The sequence below is a fragment of the Procambarus clarkii genome, chromosome 10 (assembly GCF_040958095.1).
Source record: "Procambarus clarkii isolate CNS0578487 chromosome 10, FALCON_Pclarkii_2.0, whole genome shotgun sequence".
Lineage (NCBI taxonomy): Eukaryota > Metazoa > Arthropoda > Malacostraca > Decapoda > Cambaridae > Procambarus > Procambarus clarkii.
This window is the reverse complement of record NC_091159.1, coordinates 52,628,621-52,636,685: the sequence shown is the minus strand read 5'-3', so window position 1 is coordinate 52,636,685 and position 8,065 is coordinate 52,628,621.

Below are 8,065 nucleotides of genomic sequence, written 5' to 3'. Positions count from 1 at the left end.
GTGGCATTAACACAAGACAGAACAAGAGGGGATATTAATAGGGTATTAAAAGTATCAACACAAGACAGAACACAAACAATGGGTATTGAATAGAAGTGTTTGTATAAAGCCTATTGGTCCATATTTCTTGATGCTTCTATATTGGAGCGGAGTCTTGAGGTGGGTAGAATATAGTTGTGCAAAAATTGGCTGTTGATTGCTGGTGTTGACTTCTTGATGTGTAGTGCCTCGCAAACGTCAAGCCGCCTGCTATCGCTGTATCTATCGATGATTTCTGTGTTGTTTACTAGGATTTCTCTGGCGATGGTTTGGTTGTGGGAAGAGATTATATGTTCCTTAATGGAGCCCTGTTGCTTATGCATCGTTAAACGCCTAGAAAGAGATGTTGTTGTCTTGCCTATATACTGGGTTTTTTGGAGCTTACAGTCCCCAAGTGGGCATTTGAAGGCATAGACAACGTTAGTCTCTTTTAAAGCGTTCTGTTTTGTGTCTGGAGAGTTTCTCATGAGTAGGCTGGCCGTTTTTCTGGTTTTATAGTAAATCGTCAGTTGTATCCTCTGATTTTTTTCTGTAGGGATAACGTTTCTATTAACAATATCTTTCAGGACCCTTTCCTCCGTTTTATGAGCTGTGGAAAAGAAGTTCCTGTAAAATAGTCTAATAGGGGGTATAGGTGTTGTGTTAGTTGTCTCTTCAGAGGTTGCATGGCTTTTCACTTTCCTTCTTATGATGTCTTCGACGAAACCATTGGAGAAGCCGTTATTGACTAGGACCTGCCTTACCCTACAGAGTTCTTCGTCGACTTGCTTCCATTCTGAGCTGTGGCTGAGAGCACGGTCGACATATGCGTTAACAACACTCCTCTTGTACCTGTCAGGGCAGTCGCTATTGGCATTTAGGCACATTCCTATGTTTGTTTCCTTAGTGTAGACTGCAGTGTGGAAACCTCCGCCCTCTTCCATGACTGTTACATCTAGAAAGGGCAGCTTCCCATCCTTTTCCATCACGTAAGTGAAACGCAGCACGGAACTCTGCTCAAATGCCTCCTTCAGCTCCTGCAGATGTCTGACATCAGGTAGCTGTGTAAAAATGTCGTCAACATACCTGCAGTATATGGCCGGTTTCAAGTTCATGTCGACTAAGTCTACACTAAGGAAACAAACATAGGAATGTGCCTAAATGCCAATAGCGACTGCCCTGACAGGTACAAGAGGAGTGTTGTTAACGCATATGTCGACCGTGCTCTCAGCCACAGCTCAGAATGGAAGCAAGTCGACGAAGAACTCTGTAGGGTAAGGCAGGTCCTAGTCAATAACGGCTTCTCCAATGGTTTCGTCGAAGACATCATAAGAAGGAAAGTGAAAAGCCATGCAACCTCTGAAGAGACAACTAACACAACACCTATACCACCTATTAGACTATTTTACAGGAACTTCTTTTCCACAGCTCATAAAACGGAGGAAAGGGTCCTGAAAGATATTGTTAATAGAAACGTTATCCCTACAGACAAAAATCAGAGGATACAACTGACGATTTACTATAAAACCAGAAAAACGGCCAGCCTACTCATGAGAAACTCTCCAGACACAAAACAGAACGCTTTAAAAGAGACTAACGTTGTCTATGCCTTCAAATGCCCACTTGGGGACTGTAAGCTCCAAAAAACCCAGTATATAGGCAAGACAACAACATCTCTTTCTAGGCGTTTAACGATGCATAAGCAACAGGGCTCCATTAAGGAACATATAATCTCTTCCCACAACCAAACCATCGCCAGAGAAATCCTAGTAAACAACACAGAAATCATCGATAGATACAGCGATAGCAGGCGGCTTGACGTTTGCGAGGCACTACACATCAAGAAGTCAACACCAGCAATCAACAGCCAATTATTGCACAACTATATTCTACCCACCTCAAGACTCCGCTCCAATATAGAAGCATCAAGAAATATGGACCAATAGGCTTTCTACAAACACTTCTATTCAATACCCATTGTTTGTGTTCTGTCTTGTGTTGATACTTTTAATACCCTATTAATATCCCCTCTTGTTCTGTCTTGTGTTAATGCCACATCACCCCTCCCACCTCACTCAATTGTAGATATAAAATCGGAGATACGTAAGTTCTATTCAGTTGTGTATTTGTGAACTAAAGTCTTTGAAAATGTAATAAGTTTTACGAAACGCGCCCGTGTCGCGTCAGACTAGAAATAAAAATGAATTTTGGAGAATTAATTTTTGATTTACCTCCAACAGTGAAGCGTAATGTACGAAAGATTGAGAAAATTCGTGTTAGAATTATTAATCTTACTTTTTCGGTCATATTTAATAATATATATATATATATATATATATATATATATATATATATATATATATATATATATTGTGACAATAATCTCCTTCAAGAGATTGAGCCTGCTCTTCCCTCCACAAACACGTCGTTGAAATTATATAAAACGACTATGGAAGACATGTCCAACAACAACAACACCAGCAAGGCTTGCCAGGGTGAGCAAAGCATATGCAGCCAGCCACCTGTTCGGACTCAAACCACCAAACTACATGTTGATCGCTACCGGCTCCGCTGATTGGTCGCCGGTCTGGCTGCACCTGCACTCGCCCCCCATACTACTTGATGTCTGGGGTCGCCCCACCCTCCTACCTCAGAATGTTCAGTGCTTTCGTGGTTACCACTCCTCCCGGCTAGACGTTAGCGTGTACTGAGAGAGGTGGTAGCTTAAAGCCAATATTCCAGCACCTTCCCATTATTTTGTGTTGCACTTCCTGTTATTTTATCTTAACGTAACTTTTCATTGTGTCATCTAATTATTCTTATTATTTTGATTGATTTTATTATAAGAACTTGTTTGTGCATTTTATTCATGTTTTGATTTAATTAACGTAATTAAAATTTCATTGTTAAAGTTTACTTGTGTTTTGTGTGTCTTCTCCTTACCTTACCACAGACGAAGTTCCAGTTTTTTCTATTTTTTTTATAACTATGTGACGAGGCCATACCCCTAGCCTTAAACAGCCGAACACCAACGCGTTACCGTCACAATATATATATATATTTATATATATAAGGCACACGATAATATATGACATAATTTGTACTCCTTACAACTCAAGGTCATTCTGTAGTTTGTAACTTAGTTAATAAAGCTCCCAAGCGGGCTCTGGGGCCAGATTCAGGAAGGTACTTACGAAGGTTTTTCTTCTTAGCTACGAATGTTTTCCTTCTTAGCGCCTTCGTGGGGGCTACGTCGGTATTCAGGTAGCTACACTAAATGGAAAAACCTTCGTAAGTTTATCCGGGATTTAAGTATGGTTTCGACCACTCATAGCTTTACGTAAACTGGATATAACTCAATTTTTCTCTACTACATAACACTGGGATCGATTTTAAGATTTTGGAACATGAACAAAAGATTATAAAAATTGAATCTAGTGAAGAGGAGTCCTTCGTGTTAGTTATATATGCATTTTCTGCTTGAAACTTAAAAGTAAATATGTCTTTTATGATAGTAGAATTAGTTTTATAATAGCAAGATATTATACCCGTAGTTATTAAGTAAATAAACACTGGTGAACATCAAATATGAGAGAAGGTGATGAGCCCTGCCTGATGGGATCATTTACTATTACCAAATGCCCCTGTTCACCTAGTAGTAAGAGTGTACCTTAGCTATACATACCCATTTCTAATTTATTTAGTTTGGTTTTATTTTGAAATTAAATCTGGGTGAGACAAAATAAAAATATGCTGCACAAATGATGTTAGGTAAGGAGAAGGGTAAAAATGTCAAAAACTTTATTCATTGAATTCTTAAAGCTATAATTATGACTATATAGACTATTAAAAAAGAGAGAGGGAAGTGGGGGTCCAAGACCTCTTCCTGCTATACAACTTGGGTGTGGAACAAGTAATTATCAAAAGAAGGCACCATGCCGGGAAGGCTATGTAGCAGTAAGGCAGTGAGGTGAGGCAGCTACTTATTTGAGAAACGCTTATTTTATTTACCTTATAAGCTGAGGCAACTTATTTTATTTGAGGAATACTCAGCTGATTCCTCTACATTTAGCATGGAACAAATTTGTGTCCAAGACCTCTTCCTGTTACACAATTTGGCTGTGTGTAACCAAACTAGAAGTGCTCTACAAATCAAGGGACCCAGAATATGGAATGACCTCCCGAATCATGTCAAAGGCTGTACCTCTCTCAACCAGTTTAAGAGTTTAACCAAGTACTGCCTAATTAACTCCATGTAACCTAACTTACCCCCTAAATGTCAACCCATGCCTTGCTATTTTTTAAACAACGCTGTTCACTAACATGTGCAATTGCTGATTTATGCTATGTTAACCCCCCTTTTTGTATTTTTTATTCCTTCTTTCAACACAGTTTATACCTAATACCGATTACTATTAAGTTTTAGTCTAAGTGTTTTCTCCCCCACACCTTGCCCGAAATGCTATGAGTATTAGTGGCTTTAGGAATTGTATGTACTAGCTCTGTCTATAAATCCAACATTATGTTTGTAAATCAACTGTATGTACTTTTCCTGAATAAAATGTATTTATTATTTATTTTTTAATCAGTAAGTATTAAAAGAAGGCACCAAGCTGGAAGGCTATGTAGCACCATGGTGTGTACCAATAAACCAATTTTTTTTTTAACAAATAATGCACCTGTATGCTAAAACAAATCCCTGTCAACTGTAAAAATATTGATGCAGTTATTTAAATAAAAATATAATGAAAGAAATATTACTGGTTTATTTTTATATCCTATCTTTTGTACTGTACAATATATCCAAGGAAGTGAAAAATTGAGACATAATGCACAATTTAATGAATGATTAGCATAGATTAGCAGTTCAATAGAAATATGACTATTACATATCAACATGAAGATCTTAATGATCCATGGTCAACATGATTTAATAAGGATAATACAGTACAGTACTGTATTTGTAATAATACAAACTATAATTTAAAGTCTTATTACTGATTTTTTTTTATAAGAAGATTAGGTATACACAGCAATGTGCTGCTACCCTATTCTATATAGAATATTACACAGTGTAGATAAAAAACCTAGCTATAAGTTTATCTAATACTCCCATCTCACAGGATGGTTTAGACATACATGGAATCAATTTAGAAAATACCAGCCTCAATACAAAAAACAAATCAACTCTGACTAAACAATTCTTTGCGATTTTCACAAGAGGTAAGCACTGAATCATGGAAACATTATATTATAATTACTCTTACCAGTTTCTACAAGACTCCTCTCAAGCAATGTATTTTTTAACATGTTTAGGTATACACAGCAATGGCTGCTTCCCTACTCTGTATAAAGGACCACACAGTGTAGATCAAAAACCAGCTACAAGCTCATCCAACATCCTCACCTCACAGGATGGCCAGTTATACATGTAATCAGGAGAGAACAAAATACTTAATGCTGATCTATTAGCCTCCACTGGCAAATCTGGGTGCAGCACAAGAATATCTTCCAATATTCCTGAGTGTATGAAGTAATTACAGAGCTCAAAATACCTCATACCATTTGGTATGAAGTCACTGATAACAGGGCAATCACAGATATAGTGTTGGAGAGTATGTTCTCTCAAGTAGGACTGAAAACAGATTTTTTTTTTTCCACCAAGAGGGCTATAAACCCATAGAACCGCCTACCCGCTGAAGCCGTAAATGCCCAATTCCAGCTAAAAATATCATTAAGACAATTGGTGGGCCCTTTACAAGCCGCCGGCTTTCTGTCCTCTTCGAGGCCACTAGATAGTTAGTGGCACTTGGGTAAATTCAGTAAATATATACAATAATTGTCAGCGCATCTTCCGAGCAACAAGGACAGCTACACAGTATCTCTTACAATTACGTAGGTAAACAACAAATGTAACATATTTGTTTACTACAATGTCCGTGTTGGCTGTAGAAGTTGAAAAAAACAGTTTTACTTCGAAATATACTAATTTTATAAGAAAAATCGACGTAAATAGGAAGCAGTAGAGCTCCGATAAGCCAGCACTAAATCTTCAATATGAAGAATGTTGCTGCTCTCTGATTGGACAAATGAAACACAGTAGTGACCTCTATCGGCACGCAGGTGAACCAAACAAATTTCTTCCTAAGTGGACGTATTTTAATTGCACCTAAGCATCTTCTTAGGGCACACTTAGGAACCTTCGTAGCAAACCTACTTACGAAGAAATACATGGAGCTTCCTGAATCTAGGTCCCGGATACCCTATGGCTCACAGTCCCAACCCTGGAACCATGCACACCTCCACCACACCTACCCACCGGTGACACACATATATAAACCTCTAGGAAACTTGCGGGACAGATACTGGCAAGACTTTGCTCAGTCCATTGGTAATACTAAGAACCTTAAAGACATATGGAGAGCAGTAAACAAAATCAGGGGTTGTAAGACCAAATTCATTGCTCACTCAGACCCAGGGAAAGTTGCTAATGAGTTAGTAGATAAATGGGCAAGTGCTGCTGGTATGGAGTCCTTACCTGCAGACACGAGAGTCACCATTGAGTCATGGGAAAATATTAGAAATGGAGTAACTTTATGTGCCTTAAATACAAGATCTATAACATGCACTGAGATAACTCACGATGAGCTACTGGATGCTAGAAAAAGTGGCAGCTCTACTGCTCCGGGAAAAGATGGAGTAACGTATGACATTCTTAATTATTTAGCCGGTATGAAACCTAGTCCCTTACTTGATTTGTTTAATATGAGTTATAGAGAGGGAAAGTTACCAAGAAAATAGAAAGAGGCTGTCATCATTCCTATCCCTAAGTCAAACGGAGGCTACAGACCTGTCTCCTTAATATCCTGCTTTTGTAAAATGATGGAAAGAATTTTGTTAAATAGGCTACTCAACCTTGTAGGTGATAACATGTCCAGTAATCTCTTTGGTTTTATCAAAGGCAAAAGTACTGCGGATTGTCTCTTAAAGTGTTTGTCTAATGTGGATGACAATTGTAGAGTTTTTGTTGATCTACAAGGAGCATTTGATAAAGCCAATGGGGAAGTAATCTTATACGAAATTAGCCAATCTGGAATAACAGGGAGATTGCTACACTGGATAAGGGATTATCTACAAGGCAGAAAAGGTCAGGTGTATTACCAGGAATACATGTCTAAGGAACGGATGTTCAGTTAGTACCCCCCAAGGGGGAGTATTAAGTCCCACCTTATTCAATGTAGTAATGAACAGATTAGCATCAGAGATGTATCCTCCAGGGGTCACGACGATCATATATGCTGATGACATTCTTATACAAGGCACTTCTGGCAACAAAATTCCAACTGCTCTTAACATACTTGGTACAACCTGTCACAAGTTAGGCTTAGTTATAAATGCAGATAAAACCAAATACGAGTATAGGAAACGAAGAAATATAACACTTACTCTAAATGGTGTGGAACTGAGCCGTGTTCAGAAGTACAAGTATCTGGGCATGTATGTTGGATACACATGTGAGAGTAAAATGCTGAAATAAATCATATCAGCACCTTATGTAAAGCCCGTCTGCATCCTCTGAAAGCACTGGCTTTTTCTGGTAAAGGTGTTGGGGTACCTATCTTGCGGATGTTATACATAAGTACTGTTCGGTCCCTGATAGACTACGCAGCACCCGTATTGTCTTACACAGGCCAAGGCAGAATTAAAAAAAATAGAGCTGATACAGAACGAGGCTATGAGGATTATTCTTGGATGTCAAAGAAATGCAATGATTGAAATAATAAGAATGGAATTAAATTTACAGAGTGTGTGTGATAGAGTCCGTGACATTAACACTAGAGTATCTATTCGGTTCATGCGGAGAAAAGGGGGGGATAAGCTGTTTGAGAGCGTTCAGACCTGCTTGAGTGACGTACACACTTCCAGGAAACTGAGGGAGACACGCTACACCGAGGGGATTAGCTCATGACCTCAGGGAATACGACGTTACTTGACTGCTGTAAACCCTCTCGACAGTGTAATATGTCTGCTCCCTGTAAAGTACAGA